This window comes from Trichechus manatus, unplaced genomic scaffold (genome assembly GCF_000243295.1).
Source record: "Trichechus manatus latirostris isolate Lorelei unplaced genomic scaffold, TriManLat1.0 scaffold00009, whole genome shotgun sequence".
Lineage (NCBI taxonomy): Eukaryota > Metazoa > Chordata > Mammalia > Sirenia > Trichechidae > Trichechus > Trichechus manatus.
This window is the reverse complement of record NW_004443945.1, coordinates 1,418,980-1,437,450: the sequence shown is the minus strand read 5'-3', so window position 1 is coordinate 1,437,450 and position 18,471 is coordinate 1,418,980. Positions and strand designations below refer to the sequence as shown.

Genomic DNA, 18,471 nt, shown 5'->3' with positions numbered 1-18,471 from the left:
GGATTTTCTTGCTGGGAAGCGTCTGGCTGGACTATGTGGGCTCCGTGCTGGCTTGCCCTGCAAATTGTGTCTGCAGCAAGACGGAGATCAATTGCCGGCGGCCGGACGATGGGAACCTCTTCCCCCTCCTGGAAGGGCAAGATTCAGGGAACAGCAATGGGAATGCCAGCATCAACATCACGGACATCTCAAGGAATATCACTTCCATGTAAGTCAGGCGGCCGCTCCCCAGCCCGCCTCCCCCCGCGCTCCGCGGTTCCCTCTCGCCCGCCCGCCCGCCCTCCCGCGGCCCGGGAGTCGGCCCTCCGCCCACCCCAGCTCTCTCCTGCTCGCGGCCCGCCGGGCGCACGGCAGGCTCGCTCTGGCTCGGGAGATGCTCACGAGCTGCGTATTCCAGGTGACTCCGGCCCTGGCGAGGCGTGATCCTGGGATGCGTGTGTGCGTGTGTACCTCTCCCTGGAGAGGACCCCGGCCTGCAGAGGGCACGCGGGGCCCAGTTCCCGCCCCCGCACCCACCCGCTGCTGGTGCGTTTCGTGGGTGCGAATCGTGTGCTTTGCCCCCCACGAAATAGCAACAGTTTGGCCACGCTCAAGTGGAATAAAGTAGACGAGATTCGATTCTTTGACAGTGGCGGCGGCGGCGGCAGCGGCAGCGGCGTCGGTGGCGGCAGTGGCAGCGCTTAGCTGGGAGGGAAGGTGACAGATAGGGACTCCTCGCGACCCAGCCGAGATGTTTAACTATTTCCTTTTGGAAACAGCCAAACATGCTGACAAGTAAACAAGTTGGGAGCTGGCTGTTCGCGGGGACACTTTGGACGTGTGGAGGCCGTCATGGACGCCTACCTTTTCCCATTCCTTCTTGCCCGCCCTCTCCAACCCCATTTTGGGCATTTACGAGACATCCCCTGTTCCCACCCTCCTCTACCTCTGGGCGCCAACAAAGCACCCCCCCCCTCCGACCCCGTTTGGGTTTGATAACTGCTCTGGATAATTCCGAGTCAGGATGCTGAACGGAGAGGAGAGGGCGTGTGTTGGGGGTGGGGAGGAGGGGCTCTTATATGATCGTGCGGATCCGTTTATTTAGAAAATCGAACTCTAGTTGGCATTTGACTGGGTCTGCCCCGTCCTAGTGAGACGTGTGGTGGCCTGGTCTTTGCTTCTTGTTATTTTTCTTGGGCGGGACTTGGGGGGCAGAAATCTGGGAGGGGGAGAAAGCAAGAGCTCAGGGTCCAGAGAGCCTGCCCAGGGTTTCTCCCATTCACCTGGGCTTTGGGAAGCCCACCAGGCCAGGTGAAACCCCTCCTGTCTTGCCACCCAGGAGAAGGATGTGGATGTCACTAGAATTGTCCAGTGGATAGATCTAGTTTGTCTTCCCCTGAATCCCCCACCCCTTGGGGACCCCGGGAGTAGATGGAATGCTGAGAAGGGTTTGCACCAAGTCCCGGCCAGCATCTTCGGGAGGCATCTGGGGTGGCTCGTTACCCCCTGGGCCGGCTGAAGATGGGCGGAGCCTGCCTTTTGCACCACTCTCCCAGGCGGTAGCCCTTCCTTAGCCTCAGTCCCAAGCGGTGGGGCTGCAAAGCCGGGAGGAATTGCAGTCCTGCTCTCTCTCCAAAGTCCACTGGCCCTCTTGGCTTAATGGAGATTCTGCTCACATTCTGGCAGCTAACAGTTTGAGGGAAATGTACCGCCCGGGAAATGCCCCTGATTCCTGGCTCTGGAGACAAGCTTGACCCATATCTCAGTTCTGCCACTCAGCCATTCAGCCCCTGGACACCCTTCAACCTGGCCGGAGATGACAAGATAAACAGCCATGGGTGGGGGAGATGGAGAGGGAGGAGGATAGACCATTCTGCTTCTTGCTCCCGGCAGGCCCCAGCATTCCAGCATCCCTGGGATGGAGGGAGGAGGGTCCAGAGTGAGATTGTCGGGAGAGTCAGACTTGGAAGTGCACCATGGCTCTGTGTGTGTGTGTGTGTGTGTGTGTGTGTGTGTATGTTTGTAGAGTGGCTTAGTGGCAGGCTCTGGAGCTCAGGAGTGGGATCTAGGAATTTCCAGGGGGATTGGGCAGACCAGGAGCTAGAGAGGGGGTGTCCTAAGTGCCCAATGTGGGTTTCTGGGAGCAGTGAGCCTCATCCAGCTTATTGTCAGCTGGAGAGATGTGTGGATCTGTAGAAGGCTTCAGGAGACAGCAATGGTCACAATCACATAGGCTCTCTGTAGTCACACAGAGGTGTCACTTCTCTGAAAATGAAGCTTGTGGAAGCAGTTGGATAGGGACAAGTTGGAGGGGTCTATCCAGGCAGAAGGTCCAAGACAGGGCTGCTGAAAAGATAGGTGACTGGAGGGGACTGGACAGCCTCTTGCCCCTTGGCCATTGGAGGGCCCATGAGGGCATGGGGGGTGGGAGACAGGGAGCTCCTATCATGTGTGCTCCTATCATTGTTTTAGGACTCTCTGTGGCAAGAAGTCAGGATCCCTTTCCCTAAATCCGCTAACACCTAAGATCAAAGGAACTGGATTCCCACTGGAGCTCTGAAGAGTGGCAGGTGGGGGAGGGGAGGGTCATAGGTCATAGGTCAGATAACCTCTCCTTGCCCCATCTTCTCCCCAGTGTCCTATTATATCCATGGTTGGTATTGACTGAACTGGGAGGGGGAAGGGTCCAGCCTTCTACCCTAGAGGCCAGCAGAGCCATGGGGGCTGGGGGGTGAGTGGATCCTGTTCCCCTGTGAAGCAGCTGTCACCCCAGAGGACATGGAGGCTCGAGTGGTAAAGTAACTTTCCCTGGCACACACAGTCCCAGTTGGAGTCAGACGTGGAACTCTGGTCTGTCCACCACCAATGCTCAGGCCCCACCACTCTGTGGGACTGGGAGCAGGCTTTTAGGGGGGACTTGAGGGCATAGAGGAGCACTCTAGGCAGGAAGGAGCTTTACCTTAGCATGACATGGGGGAAAGGCTTCATGGGAGCCAGTGCTTTGCTAGAGAGGCCAGTACTCTTTAGATTTCTGATGTTACCAGAGATACAGGGTTGAGAGGGCCCCAGCCTTCCATCAGCCAGAAGCTCTTGGTGCCAGTGTACACCTTGGGGTGCAGCTTGGGCAGACTCTGGGGGTATGAGGAAGAGCCTGGGGCAGAAGCTGGGTTTCCATCAGGCCCAGATAAGGGGGCCTAGGGGTGGGTCTTAGAATCACCTGATCGTATAGATTTACCCTCCTGTTCTCTGGTGTGTTGATCTGTCTGGGCTGTAGTGAGCTGAGACCTCTTCCTCAGGTGCTGAAGAGATTGCACCTGAGTTCTAAGAGGAACCATCGGGAAAGGAAGGCTTGTGGTTCCACTTCCTGGGGGTGATGCATATGGTGGCCTCCTGGAGCCTGCTGAGAACTGCCATCCCATTAGTCTCAGGAGGAAATCAGCTGCAAGGCATCAGGGCAGAAGTGTGGGTCTCACCCTGCTCTCCAAGAGCCACCTGCTCTGAAGGCCCCCCCTCTTGGCCTCTTGCTGTTCAGGAGGCCAAGCCCTTTGCCAGTGAGCTCCTGGTGCACAGTAACCTCACCTAGGTGGGTCCATGTGCGGCCGCGCCCAGCCGGGCTCTGACATCCCAAAGGCAGGCGGTGGTGGCTGGCGGGGCGGGCTGGCTGGGCCTGCCCTCTAGGCCAGGCCTGCCTGAGGCTGGCTGGGAGTGGTGCCTCGGTGGCCATTAGGAAGAAGATCCGGGCAGAGAGGATGGCCTCGCTGGGTTACCTAGGCTGGGTGTTCTTGGGACTGGCTCCCTGTGTTTGCAAAGACTGTAGTCCCCTGGCAGTTGGCAGCTCTCTGGTCCCTGCCCTCCCTGCAGGCCCTCCTTGGCTGGGCAAAGCATCATTTGGGGCTTTGGCTGCCATGCTGGCTCCTTAAGTCTCAGCGTCTCTAAGGATCCAGGGGAGACCCAGCCATGATTGGCAGGTGTGTGAGCCAGGCCCCAAGGGCATCACGGGCTCAGTCAGGAGGGCCAGGAAGGTGCACAGAGTCCAGGATTGGGACTAGGCTTGGGAGAGGTAGGCAGAGATTTGAGGGTCCTGTGAGGTGAGAGTGGGGAGGGGGGATTACAACTCTGGGAAAGAGGTATTTCCAGGATGAAGGCTGGAGACCCTGGACTCCAGAGGCCCTGGGCATTTATGTGGGCCCCAGGCCCTACTGGCTCCTCTTTGGAGTAGAGACGTCAGCTGGAGAAGGCCTGCAGGTCCTCAGTGGTCCACCCTGGGGCCTTGGGCATCAACATGACAGCTTTGGGCAAAACCAGCCCGGCCTGGCCATGACTTGGAGAGTGCTGTGTACTGGCCTCTTGAGAGCCAGCCTGGAGCCTGGGTGACTCTCAGGGTCCTGCAAGGCACTGCCTGCCCTCTGCCTGGCTGCAGGGAAGTGTGCTGTGTGAAGAAGGGAAGGGCCGATGCTAGCTGCCTGGGGACGCTGTCAGTCCTTGAGCTGCCAATCTCTGCCTGCTGGCTCCTTCTGTCTGGCTCTGGGGGGCTGAGTTCCCACCCCAGCGGGCTCTTGGGTGAGATTGTGGGCAGCCTGCAGCCCTCCATTGGCGTGGCCCTTGCCAGTGTCCTGGCATCCCTGCTGCTGCCTGGGGTCCCCATGGCAAGTCCTCCATTGGCAGATGGGCACCATCTGCAGCCTCCCTGGGGCTTCCAGGCAACCAGTGGCAGGGTACACTAGGGAGAGAGGTGGACACCTGAGTCCCACCCCTGGCTCTGCCCCTAACCCTTGTGAGCCATATCAGTTGAGTGTCATCTGCCTGAGCCTGTAAATTCAACCATAAATTGAGGCCAGGGAGCGGAATGACCCTTCCAGCTTGGACACTGTGCCATGCTAGGGCCTAAGGAACCCTGACAGGGGCTCTGCAAGGCCACTGGGTGGAGCTTCTAAAAGCATCTCCTTTGGGATTGGTGATGGCCCTTGTGATGTCACCAGGAGGAGGTGGGCTAGGAGGAGGGCAGGGGAGGAGGGCAGAGGTGCTCCCTGATTGGCCATTGACCATTTTTCCCTTCTTTCCCTTCCCACCTCTAGAAAACTCTGGGCCACCCAGAAAGTGCCACATACAATTTGGAGTCAGCTTCCCAGACCAGATGCCACATAGACTTTATAAGAGTGCACGGGGACAGCAGCCTCTCACCAGCGGCTGGACACCTGGCTCCCTGGCTCCCCATCCCCCACCCTCAGTGAGCTCAGGGCAGGCAGGGGATGTCCCTCGGCAACACTTTCACCCTCATTGCTGGGACAGGGGCCACCACTGTGTGTGAGAAGAAAATGCTAGAACTTCTATTTCTTTTGACCTAAAGAAGGGATATTCAATATTTACTATATAGATTGAAGATATATATGCATAGAATCAAATAAATTATGAGTATTTCAAAGTTAGAAGATTTTTATTGATAAAGCATACCAACCAGTCGCCTTAGAGTTGATTCTGACTCATGGCAATCCCATGTGCGTCAGAGTAGAACTGTGCTCTATAGGGTTTTCAGTGGCTGATTTGTTGGAACTAGATTGCCAGGCCTTTCTTCTGAGGCATCTCTGGATGGACTCAAACCTTTAACCTTTTGGTTAGCAGCCGAGCTTGTTAACTGTTTGCCACCACCCAGTAAACTTAGTGCACACTGTTGTTGTGATCAGAAGGGTCTGAATTTGGGAGGGAGATGGATTGATGATAGGAGAGGAATCCTGCACACCCCTCCCCTTCTTGGCTCTAGTCCAAGCAGGGGTTGATGAATTGGGAGGGGCAAGGGCAATGTAAGATAGGATTGGGCTAGGTGAGATAGGGGATTACAGCTCCCGATCAGAATTCCCAAGGTCTACTAGCCCCCTCCCAGGGGCCAGGCCAGTTTTAAAAGGTGGTCTCCCAGTATCCATCAAGAGGCTACCTTTTGGTCCCCAGGTGGCAAATTCTTTAGCCCCATGAGTACCCCATTATTCATTTGTACCACACTTTGCAGTTCACAGTTCTCGATTTTGCTTTTGTGACAGCTACCAGAGGTACAGAAACGGAGATTATTAGCCCCGTTCTGCAGATTAACAAAACAAAGTGAAACCAGACACAAAGCTTGAGCCTCAGTGGTCGAGTTGCCATGGCTCACTGATGGAAAGATCTAGAGGAACACAGAGTCTCGTGGTCCTCCTCGGGTGCTCGTCTCACTGCCTGCTGGTTGGTTCTGCTGGCTCCATTGTCTCTCAGGCCCTAGGCCCTTCAGATGGACCCCCTTTGGCTTGGTGGGAAGGGAGAGGTGGAGGTGTTTTCATCCAGAAAGTTCTTTTTCTCCCAGGGGGCAGAACTATGGGAATGGCCATCTCTGAGGGATTTGGGGAGGAGGGTGGCTGAGTATCGTGGCAGCTGGGTCTGAGAGTGGCCTGGATGGACGCTGGCCTCAGTCACTAGAGCTGTTGGTGACAGGCTGAGTGATGAGCTCGAGTCATTTGTCACTCCCTGAGCTTCACTTGCCTCACTTTGGGGAACACAAGTAATCCTTATGTGCAAGGTGTGTTGGAAGCCCCTCGTAGATGGATAGGATCATAAAGGGCGAGGTCTCCAGTGAAGCCACAGAAAGCCAGAGGTGCCAGTGAGCCCTCAGAACCCCCGAAGAGGACCCCAGATTTCTGCCTACGCCCAAGTGCAGGACTCACTGGAATGCAGCGCTCCTGGGGACCACGGCAGTTGTTTCCTCCCTTTTGTCCCAAGGGAGGGTCCCCAGAGGAGCAGGGACTTTCCTGAGCTCTGTGGCTTCCAGAGAACTTCTCTGAAGTGACTCGCCTCCCCCACCCCCCTTGCTGGTGCAGGTACTGCCCTCTACTCCACCCTGGTTCATGTGTTCTGGGCACTTTGTCAAAGCCCGAGCCTCCCCTGTGACTGTGTCTCCCTCTGGGGCGATGTTTCCAAATCCAGGGTCCCCAGAGGCAGCAACCATGCGAGGCTGGCAGCCCCAAGGCTCCTCAGAGCCTGCAGCCCACGCCAATTAGAAATAAATTCCACGAGCACTGCTGCTGAGCTCTATTTACGTGCAGGGCTAGAGGCATCTCAGGGCTCAGCAGGCTGGGGAGCCCAGCATCGGGCCTCGCCTCTGCCTGGCTCCCCTGCCTGGCTTGTCCCCTCCAAGCGTCCCAAGGTCTGGGTGGTGGGAGACCCAGGATTCCTTCCCACAGACAGACATCACCTGCTTGGAAGCGTGGACAGGGCTCTGGCAGCTGCTTTCTTCCCTGGCTCTGGTTTCCCTAGCAGCTCCTCCTGGCCTGGCCGCCGCCTGGCTTTGCAAAAATCACTTTCCTCCTCTCGGCCTCAATTTCCTTATCAGTAAAATAAAGATAAGAATGACTACCTTAGAGCGGGTATGGCTAAGGTTCAGTGCCTTGTGTAATGCCTGGCAAATAGTAAGCTGTCAATACATGGTATCTTTTGAGCACTTGCTACGTTGCAAACACTATTCTAAGCACTTTATATGTCATATATATATATTCTTCATTGAGAAGTCCTTGTGGTGCAAATGTTAATTCACTCAGCTGCTAACCAAAAGGTTGGCAATTCGAGTCCATCCAGAGGCACTGTGGAAGAAATGCCTGGCAGTCTGCTTCTGAATAATCAGCCATTGAAAACCCCATGGAGCACAGCTCTACTCTGACACATACGGGGTTGCCATGAGTCGGAATTGGCTCCATGGGTAACTGGTTGGTTAAACCTCATTGTGGCCTCACAACAATCCTGTAAGTACTGCTATTACTAGGCCAGGAGTCCCTGGGTGGTGCAAATTTTTAAGTGCTCGATGACTAACTGAAAGGTTGGCAGTTCAAACCCACCCAGAGGTGCCTTGGAAGACAGGCCTGGTGATCAGCTTCCTAAAGGTCAAAGCCTTGAAAACCCTATAGAGCAGTTCTACTCTGCACACATGGGATTACCATGAGTCAAAATTGACTCGACAGCAACTAACAATGACATTACTAGCCCCATTTTACAGATGGGGAAGCTGAGTCCAGAAAAAGCTTGATTTGCTTAATTTTACACAGTCAGTAAATGGCAGAAAACTCTGGCATTTAACTGTTAAGCTATATTGCCTATATTCTTTTGTATATACACACACCTATATGCACATACACACACTAATATATGACTATTATGATAAATTAATAATAAAATAAGAGAGTTGATGTGAAGTTTTAGGAGGATCCTTTATTTGTAAACTTCCAGTTCCCTGGGTAAGAATTGCCATGGCTAGGGAGGGCAGGGGAGGGCAAATGGTCTAATTCGGGGCAGGGTGTTGGGCAGGCAATACAGGCCAACCCAGAGTCACAGGTTGTCTACCCTTGGGGGAGGCCTGTGGTCTCTCCTCTTGGCGTGTTTCTGACAGACAGCTTCCCTGGAGGCTGTGTCTCAGCCAAACCCCTGTCCTAGGCCTCCTTGATCCCCACCCCTCCGCCATGGTGTCCTGACTTCTGAGGTCAGGTCAGCCTCCACAGTAGAGCAGGTGATAGCTGAGGCTGGCAGGGATTCAGGAAGCTAGTGGCTGGGTCCCAAACACCTCCACACTGGCCTGAGGCACGGTCAGCAGGACTGAGACCCTGACTGCCCATGGCCAGAGAAAGCCTGGATAGGTGAGTGGAGGGCTGGGTGACCTCCCAGGTAGAGCTTTGGGTGCCAGGGCTGCCTGTGGATGCACAGCAGAAGGGGGGTGTCTGAAATGCTGGACAGCTAGAGTTAGAAGCTGATATTAGAGCATCTTTCCTGAAGGGTGAATTCCTGGTCTTTCTACGCCCTTCCTTTGCCCCCTCCTCAAGCGAGCAGACTTTAATCATTTCCTCTTGCTCCCGTCCCTCTACCCTCATTCCTCATGGAAACTGCAGCTGTCTCTCTCCTATAGGGATGTAGCTGTAGGAATGACCTGTAGCCCTGGGTGATGGCTACAGCTGTCCCCATGGAGAGAGCTGGAATGTCCTGCAAATCAGCTAAGACTGGGGGGAGGCAAGCATTTGTAGGAATACCTCATTTTTTCTGCTTCTTGACTGGATGAGCTTGTCCAGTCATAGAACATCTCTGAGCCTCAGTTTCCACTTCTGGGAGTTGGTGTCATCTCACCAACTCCCTCACAGGGACACTGTGGCATCAGCGTGTTGATATATTTGATGGGGCTTTGTAAACAGTCAGGTACCAGGTTGGTTCTTTCCATTTTTAGATGCCTGGGTGGGGTTTGAGTCAGAAGGAAGATCAGGACTTTGAACCACATTATCACTAGACCTGGAAAGGGTCTGAAATAATTTGGTCCAAACCACCCAGTTTTATAGGTGAGGAACCTGAGGCTCAAGAGAGGTAAACCAACTTGCTCCAGTCACGCAGTGAGTGCCTGGCAAAGGCAGAGCAGATCGCAGGGGCCCTGTTACCCAGGCTGGTGTGAGTCTTGTCTTCCTGCCTTCTGCCAGGGTCCGCTCTGGGGCTGAGGGATTCCGGCTCTTACAGTGGCAGGGAAAGGAGCTTGGCTGCTAGAGCCCTCAGCTTCCTACAGAGGGAGAGGATGAAGGGAGCAATCGTAGATCCGCAGTCTTAATCCCAGCTGCCTCCCACGGTACGCTCGGCTGTGCGTGTGCGTCTGGGGGCGTCTTTGCGCACGCACAAGTGCGTCTCTTCTGTGTTCTGTGCACATCACGTCTGAGGTCTGGGTAAACAAACCTTAAAGCCGTTGGCTTCCTGCCTGGCGAGATCTTCTGCGTCTAGACCTCCAGTGGCCACTAGAGGGCAGTGCTGCGCATGAGACGGTTGGCGGTGGCTGGTGGCTTCGCAGGCGGGAGCTGGGGCTGTGGAGCCAGCCTGGTGGCCTGTGCGTGCGAGGCAGCCGGCTTTGAGAACCTTTCCTGAGCCAGGGCAAAGCAGGGAGATCAGCTCTCGCCTAGGCGGGGCCTCTCTTGCCACAGCTGGCCTTGCTGCCTCCATCATGTCAGATGTCAGTCTCGGGGACGTGGGCTTTCTGGCTCTGGAGCTGCTGGCTTCCTCTGGTAGGTGGCAGGGAGAGTGCCCTTGCTGGACAAAAGTTTGCTTGGAGTGCCCTCCTTCCCGCCCTGGTCTCAGCAGCAGCAGCAGGAGGAATAAGCACATCTGCACAGGGGCTAGTGGAGAAGAATGAATGGGACATAGTCCAAGCTCAGGACGAGTTCACAGTCTTGATGGGGATACAGACAAGTGGGCAGATGGTGACATCATGAGGTTAGTGTCAGAAGAAGTGAACTTTATGTACCCCTTAAGGCCATCTGATACTCTGGCCCAAGTGTGGAGGCATCTCTCACCTCTCCTTGTCTCTCCCTTCCCCCTACAAGCTTGCAAATTACTTGATACAAAGGGAGCTGTTTGTGAATTACTAGACCCCAGATCCTGACCTGCACCAGAGATAAGATCTTCAGGCAACCTTTTAACCTCTGCAGACCTTACTGCTTTTAGAGATTATCCTACAAAATGATGCGTATGAATCTGCCTGGTAACCCAGGCCGTGCGCCCTGCCCTGGACTAGCTGGTTTTGACAGTTTCCTTTCTGTGAGAACCTTTGGCCCTTCACTATCTGTCCCAGACAAACTCATGTTTGAGCAGGTGCTGTCTTGTCCCATGTACTAGCTGGTCCACAAATGAGCCTTGTCCCACCAATTGGTTATTAGCTTCAGAAACTGTTGTCGTTATTAGCTGCTGTCGAGCCAACTCTGACTCATGGTGACCCCACGTACATACACCAGAACAAAATGCTGCCCAGTCCTGTACCATCTTCACCATCATTGAAGTGTTGATTATGCTCAAGTCTGTTGTAGTCACTGTGCATTTTCAGTGCCTTCCAACCGAAGGGGCTCATCTTCTGCACTATATGGGACAATATTCTGTTGCAAATTCATAGGATTTTCATTGGCTGATTTTTGGAAGTAGATGGCTAGGCCTTTCTTCCTAGTCTGTCTTAGCCTAGAAGTTCGACTGAAACCTGTCCACCGTGGGTGACCTTGCTGATATTTGAAATAATGATGGCTTAGCTTCCAGCATCACAGCCACACGAAAGACACCACAGTACAACAGACTGACAGATGGGCAGGTCTTCTGCGTTTGTAGGGAGTGCTGAGTTTATGGGATTGGGGCCTGTGATTTTGTCCGGAGGGTCATACATGGGCTGCCCCACACAGGGCTGCAGCCTGGGTCCTCTCTGTTGTGATGGATCCTTTCCTACGTTCTTATTATCTCTGATACATTTTCGAGGTTGGTCCGCTGATGAGCAGGGATAAGCTAGCATTTATGGCTCTCCTACTGGGATGGAGATCATTTGCATATAGAGCCATGCTTATTTATGGCAACTACAGAATTATATGAAGCTTCAGATCACAACTCTGTCTCTTAACAGTTGTGTGTGACCCCGGGCTGGCTGCTTAACTTTTTGGTCCTCTATTTTCTCATCTGGAAAGTACAGGTAATAAAAGCCTTTAGGGTTATTGTAAAATTTCAGTGAAATTTTGTGCGTGCGTGTGCGCGTGTATGTTGTTAGTTGTCTTCAAGTCGATGCCGACGCATGGTTACCTTATGTATAATGGAATGAAACATTGTCTCCTCCTGTGTCATCTTCATGATCATAGATACGTTGTGGCTGTTGTGTCAGTCCATCTCATTGAGGATTTCCCTCATTTTCACTGACCCTCTACTTTTCCAACCATGATGTCCTTTTGAGCAGTGGGTCTTTCCTGATGATGTGTCCAAAGTTTCGCCCTCCTCACTTCTAAGGACCATAACAGTTGTATTTCTTCTAGTGTGTATATGAAACTCAGTGCTGGTTCTGTCTCTCTCGTTTTCTCCCCCTTCTTGCCACACTCCAGAACCTCATTACCCTGGGCATGAATAATTTTTATGACCCTCATACGTTCTTCTTCCTTCCACCTTCTCCTCTTCTAGCTCATTCTACGCCTCCTGGCAGGTTAATCTTCTAACTCAGTGTGTCCAGTTAGAATAATTCTCGTGTCCAGAGCTTTCCAGTGGTTCTTTTGTCTGAGAGGCAGCTCGTTGTAGTGGAGGCTTCTGACTCTGCTCCTGTGTGAGCTTAGGTATGTTACTTAACTTCTCTGAGCCTCAATTTCCTCATCTGAAAGAGGGGGCTGATTATAGCCATCTTTATAGAGTGGTTGTGAAGCTTAAATGAGATATGGCAAGTGCCTGACTCATGATGTGCGGGCAGAGGCCACGCTGGCCAATGGTGTGATGAGAGTCTCTGAGGAGTGACGGCAGTGACGTTTCTGGGTCCTTAAAGAGTGGGCTTAGAGGAAGTTGTATGAGAGGCGCTACCACCTGGACCAAGGCTGAGGGAAGCAATAGAAGGACCAAGATGAGCTATACTTGGAAGAGGTGACAAAGTGGCTGGGGCAAATGTCTGCTGCAATGACAGTGAGATTGCCATGGTCCCCACTGATAAGGTCCTCAGATAAGGTACTTGGGATGCCAAGTGGCAGGGTGTCCCAGGAAGAGTCTTCCTGCTGACCATCTCTCCTGCCCGTGCCTCAGAAACGCCATCCAGGATAACTCAGGAGCACCCAGCCCCTTGCAGATGCTGTCCCATGTGGTTTTACTTCTACTCTTGGTCTATATAGTTTCCCATCCACTAGCTGATTCTCTTCTGGCTATTGTAATTGACTAAGGCTGTCAGCCACAGATCTCCACTGAGGACCAATCTCTGTAAAAATAATTCAGAAATCCAAAGGTATGGGGGGTGACTGTTGTTGTTGTTTGCTGCCCTTGGGTCCGCTCCCTACTCATAGCCATCCCAGGCGCTATGGAATGAAACTCTGCTTGGTCCAACAGCATCCCCATGATTGATTGCAGATCAGATCACTATGATCCATAGAGTTTTTGGAAGTAAATTGCCATGCTTTTCTTCCTAGTGTGTCTTAGTCTGAAAGCTCTGTGGAAATCTGTTCATCATGATAGCAGCACACAAGCCTCCACTGATAGATGGGTGGTAGCTACACATGAGGTGCATTGGCTGGGACTTGAACCTGGGTTTCCCCTACTGAAGGTGAGAATTCTACCACGGAACTACCATTGCTTCATAAACTAGTTGCCATTGAGTTGACTCCAACTCATGGTGACCCCATGTGTGTCAGAGTAGAACTGTGCGCTATAGGATTTTCTTTTTTTTTTTTTAAAAAAAACTATCTTGTTGATGAGAATATACACAGCAAAACATACACCAATTTAACAGTTTCTGCATGTACCATTTAGTGACACTGATTACATTCTTTGAGTTGTGCAACCATCCTCACCTTCCTTTTCTGAGTTGTTTCTCCCCCACTAACATAAATTCACTGCCGCCTAAGGTTGCTATCTAATCTTTAGAGTTGATGTTGTCAATTTGATTCCATATAGATAGTTCTTAAAAGAGCACAATGCTCAAGGCAGACATTTTTTATTAGTTAAGCTAGAGCATATTGAATATACCATGGACTGCCAGAAGAATGAATACATCTGTCTTGGAAGAAGTTCAGCCAGAACGTCTTTAGAGGCGAGAATGATGAGACTTTGTCTCGTGTACTTTGGACACGTTATCAGGAGGGGCCATTCCCTGGAGAAGGACGTCATGCTTGGTAAAGTAGAGGGTCAGCAAAAAAGAGGAAGAACTTCATTGAGATGAATTGACACGGTATCTTTGACAGTGGGCTCAAACATAGCAACGATTGTGACAATGGCGCAGGACCAGGCAATATCTCATTCTGTTGTACGTAAGGTTGCTGTGAGTCGGAACCTACTCGATGGCACCCAATCACAACAACAAGAAGAAAGTTAGACTATTGTTTGGTTTCAAGAAAACTTCCGGGAATGTTTTTGGCTTAAGGTTTCAAGATTATCTTAGGGCAATAGTTTCAGGAATTCATCCAGCCTCCATGGCTCCAGGAAGTCTAGAGTCCATGAGAATTTGAAATTATGTTCTGCATTTTCCCCCTTTTGATCAGGATTTTTCTTATAGAATCTTTGATCAAAATGTTCAGTAATGGCAGCTGGGCACCACTAATTTCTTCTGGTCTCATGGAAAACGAGGCAGTTGTTCATGGAGGCAGTTAGCCACACATTACATATCCTTCTTCTGTTCCTGAATCTTCTTCTTCCTCTGTTGCTCCAGGTGAGTAGAGACTGGTTGTTGTGCCTTGGATGGCCACTTGCAGGCTTTTAAGACCCCAGCATTACACAACGAACTAAGAGGTAGAACAGAAGCATTAAACATGTTATTCGGCCAATTAACTGGGGTATCCCATGAAACCATGACCCTAAATCTCCAAACCAAGGAACCAAATCCCATAAGGTTTTTGGTTGTGCAGAAGCAGCTTTAGCAGCCACTCTTTTTTTTTTTTGTCATTGTTGTAAATATAGCTATCACACAACTTTTGTCAGTTCAGCTTTTTACAAGTATACAACTTATTGGCAGCAATTATAATAATTGGCTGTGCAACCCTACCCTTAGTCAGTGTGATATTTTCATCACTGTCAATCCTCTTCCTCTTGCCCCTGGTAACCACTGATAAACTTGTTCTCTATACATTGCCTTTTCTTGTCTTTTTATATAAGTGAGGTTATACAATATTTGTCCTTTTGTGATTGACTTATTTCAGTCAGCGTAGTGTCTTCCACCTCCACCCATACTGTAGCATGTATCAAGACTTCATTTCTCCTACTGGCTGAGTAGTATTCCATTGTAGGTATGTCTCACATTTTGTTTATCCAGTTATCTGTTGATGGCCATTTAGTTTTTTTTCCCACCTTTTGGCTGTAATGAATAGTGCTACAACAGACATTGGTATACAAGTCTCTGCTTTCAAGTCTCTTGGGTATATACTCTATAGGGTTTTCAAAGGTTGATTTTTTGGAGTAGATCGCCAGCCCTTTCTTTCAAGGTGCCTCTGGGTGAACTTGATCCTCCAGCTTTTTGGTTAGCAGCGGAGCAACTTAACTGCTTGCACCACCCAGGGACTTCCAGGTAACCTACGGTAATCATCAATTACAGCCTTTTCAGTAGTAGACTTCTCGGTCCCTCCAGTCCACCCTTTAGAGCCTCTGATACACATTCATCGCAGTTCCATATTAAGCCACAAAAGGGCATTAGACCATGATTTCTGTGATGGTGCTGTGATTAAGTGCTTGGCTGCTTGCCAAAAGGTCTGCGGTTCGAATCCACCAGCCGCTCTTTGGAAACCCCATGGGGTCCGTTCTACTCTGTCCTGTAGGGTCACTATGAGTCAGAATCAACCTGATGGCAGTGGGTTTGGTTTGGGTTTTTTGGTATTGTAATTGTAGGCACCCTGGTGACACAGTGGTTAAGTGCTCAGCTGCTAACTGAAGGGTCGGCTGTTCTAACCCACCAGCTGCTCCATGGGGAGAAAGATGTGGCATTCTGCTTTCATAAAGATTTACAGCCTTGGAAACCCTATGGGGTAGTTCTACTGTGTCCTATAGGGTTGTTCTCAGTTGGAATTGACTTAATGGCAATGGGTTTATTGTGATTGTGCCCTTGATGAAAGTCCGAGCTACACGTGGTTTCTTCCCAGGTGCCAGCAAATCTCAGGGTCTTGGCAAACAATATTGTCTTCACCAGAGCCCATAGTGCTGAGTATATATCTCGAAGGAAGCTAAATTGTGTCGTGGAAAGGTCAGGGAATTTGACATCAAACTGGGATTCCAACCCTTGCCCTCCTACTTGATTCTTTCTTGAAAACTATTAGCAAGTTACTTCATTTCTCTAGGTCTCATTTCCTTTACCAGCAAGTAAAGTGTTATTGGGAGGTGTTGCTGTTAGATGTTGCTGTGAGGATTAAATTATATGGTGTGCAGACAGTGTCTGCAACATGGTGGATACTCAAGAATTGGCCATCTGTCTCTTTGTGGAAGAAGGATGAAGTTAGGAGCCAGTGCAGGAGATATATTTGGGATCCTGTCTACCTGGTGGGTCATTTTACTCCCCATTGGTTCCAGTTCATTGGGGGCAGCAGTGACATCCAGTGGCTGGAATGGAGAACAACAAGTATATTCTACAGGTGATCTCGTAAGGTGATGGTGGTGGAGATTGTTGGAGGGTTTTTTGGTGTTGGTTGGGCCAGATGAGACTGAACCTTGGTCGGGTATCAGCTCCAGAGGACCCATCAACAGAATTTCTCCCCCTCCAATGCTAGTGGCTAAAGGTGTCCATCTGAGGGTGTTAATATGGTGATGGCCATTGGGAATATTTCTTGCCTGGGACAATGGTATGAGGTCACGACTGGAGAAAACACATGTGCACCTGACTGACTGTATTGTAGCCAACCAACCCCGGCATCTAAAAACCAGACCTTTTCTCGTGTTTTCCTGTGGTGCTGCACCGTTGGGGATGTTTTAATACACAAGCCCCCTGGTTGGCCTTGGCCAAGAGACTCAAGCATCTGGAAAATGTCTGGGTTGGGCTGGTTGATTGGGAGCCTCCTCAGCCTTGGACTTGAGCGTCAGACATAATTTCATACCCTTAGCTCAGTGTGTGTGTGTGGAGGGGGGATCAAGAGAAAAGAGAGTAGTGGTAATCGCTAAGCTTCAGGCTCTACTGGTACAGAAACTCCAGCCCAGAGAAAAAGGGGCCTCTCTGAGCAGAGGTGTGGCTCTGAGGTTGGAACTGGGGTGTCTGTGGCTCCTCGTCGTCTGTAGCTTCTTCATTTCTCCACCTGAGATCCAGGAGGGAGCATTGGCAGACGTGCCAGGCACAGGAAGTTATTTAATATCAGCTTTGCTCCAGATTGTGTTTCTGACTCCTTGCCACCTCTTAAGTGGCAGTCATTTTAACAAATGTGGCGATAAGACACCACGTGGGAAATAATGTGAGAACTGGGGAGGGGCCGGGGCACGGAGGAGGGGCGTCATTTTATTCCCTTGCCAGAAGCCCCATCACTGGGGGCCGCGGGCGTGAGAGCATAATGGTGGAGGAGCTAGGGCCCCTCCAAGCCTTTGGCAGATAGGAGGAGGGGTGGAAGCTCTGGGGAAAGAAGTGCCTGATTTCTGGGGTGTGGGGCCTATGGCTGCAGGCTTTTCCCTCTCAATGGGGGGTCCTGTGTCCCATAGGGGCTTCTGGCTCCCATCCCTGAGGCAGGTGTTGGAGAGGAGGAGCTGCATTTCGTTTTGCAAAGGACTGGCTTCCAAGTGCATGACAGACAGCTAACGGGGCCTGGTCCTGGCGGCGCGTCTAGCCCACTGCGAACACTGAGCTGCATCTGCACCGAGGCTGTGGGGTGCCCAGGTGTCTGGCTGCCTGCCTTACTGTCTGCCAGGGCAGACAGCATCTGGACTGTTGGGCAAAGATGGGAGATGCACTAGCATGGACCCAGAGAAGAGAGGAGTCACCCTTTCTTCATCTTAACACCTGGCACCAGCCCTGGGCCTGGCACTGTGCTGAGCGCTGGGAACACTGATGAGAAAACCAAAGGCTGTGACCCTTCTCTCCTGGAGTCCAGTAGAGGAGGCAGACATTGGACTGCAAGGGCTGTCGCCAGGGAAGCAGTGGCAGAGTTTTAGAATATCTGTTTAATGTAAACGTTTAAAGGGCAGTGTATATATATATGAATGGAGCCCTGGTAGTGCAGTGGTTAAGAGCTTGGCTGCTAACCGAAAGGTCGGCAGTTCGAATCCACCAGCCGCTTCTTGGAAGCCCTAGGGGGCACTTCTGCTCTGTCCTACAGGGTCACTGTAAGTCAGAATCGACTCGACGGCAACAGGTTTGGTTTTATATACGTACATATATATGAGAATGTGGTTTCCTGAAGGTGGATCAAGCCTCATTTTTTCTAATTGAGATTTAAAAATTCTAGACTGACCTGTTCTCAGGTCCGTTTAATGTTGACAGCAGTGGAGTGAGTTGTCAAGGTTGTGCCCCTCTGGCCATGATATTGATGCTGTTGCCCACAAGAGCCCCTGTGATATTTTTTAGGGTAAACAACCCTGGGGGGTGAAAATGGTTAACATGCTCAGCTACTAACCAAAAGGTTGGAGGTTCAAGTCCATCCCGTAGGTACCTCGGAAGAAAGGCCTGGTGATCTACTTTAGAAAAATCAGCCATTGAAAACCCTATGGAGCACAGTTCTACTCTGACACACATGGGGTCGCCATGAGTCGCAGTCAACTTAATGGCTGCTGTTTGGTTTGTTGAAACATACTGGAAGGCAAGAGAGCTGACTTCCATTTCTTCTTCTGTCACCTTTTGACTGTGTGAGACAGAGATTTGGGGGCAAGTGGTTTACTTGGAAGATGAGCCCAGGAAGCCTAGGAGGGAGAGGGGAAGTGAGACAGGACAGGGAAGGAAGCCAAGGAACAGTGTGTAAATGAGAGGCTGTCACTAGCTCTCCTGAGGCCTCCATCTGTTCATTTACCTATTCACTCATTTGTTCACTGTGTGTTTATTGAATGCCTCCCATGGGCCAGCCCCTCTGTGAGCACTGGGAG

The 18,471-nt window shown here is 51.4% G+C and overlaps 1 protein-coding gene across 3 annotated transcripts in view; it reads left to right on the top strand.

The window, feature by feature from the left end:
• The first annotated feature begins 6 nt into the window (after nucleotides 1-6).
• Nucleotides 7-18,471, top strand: part of NTRK3 (neurotrophic receptor tyrosine kinase 3) — a 469,571-nt gene continuing 451,106 nt past the window's right edge. For all 3 annotated transcript variants that reach the window (XM_023725922.1, XM_023725924.1, XM_023725923.1), the window contains exon 1: nucleotides 7-208. The gene's annotated coding sequence lies outside the window, so the exon portion shown is untranslated. The remainder of the gene's footprint in view (nucleotides 209-18,471) is intronic.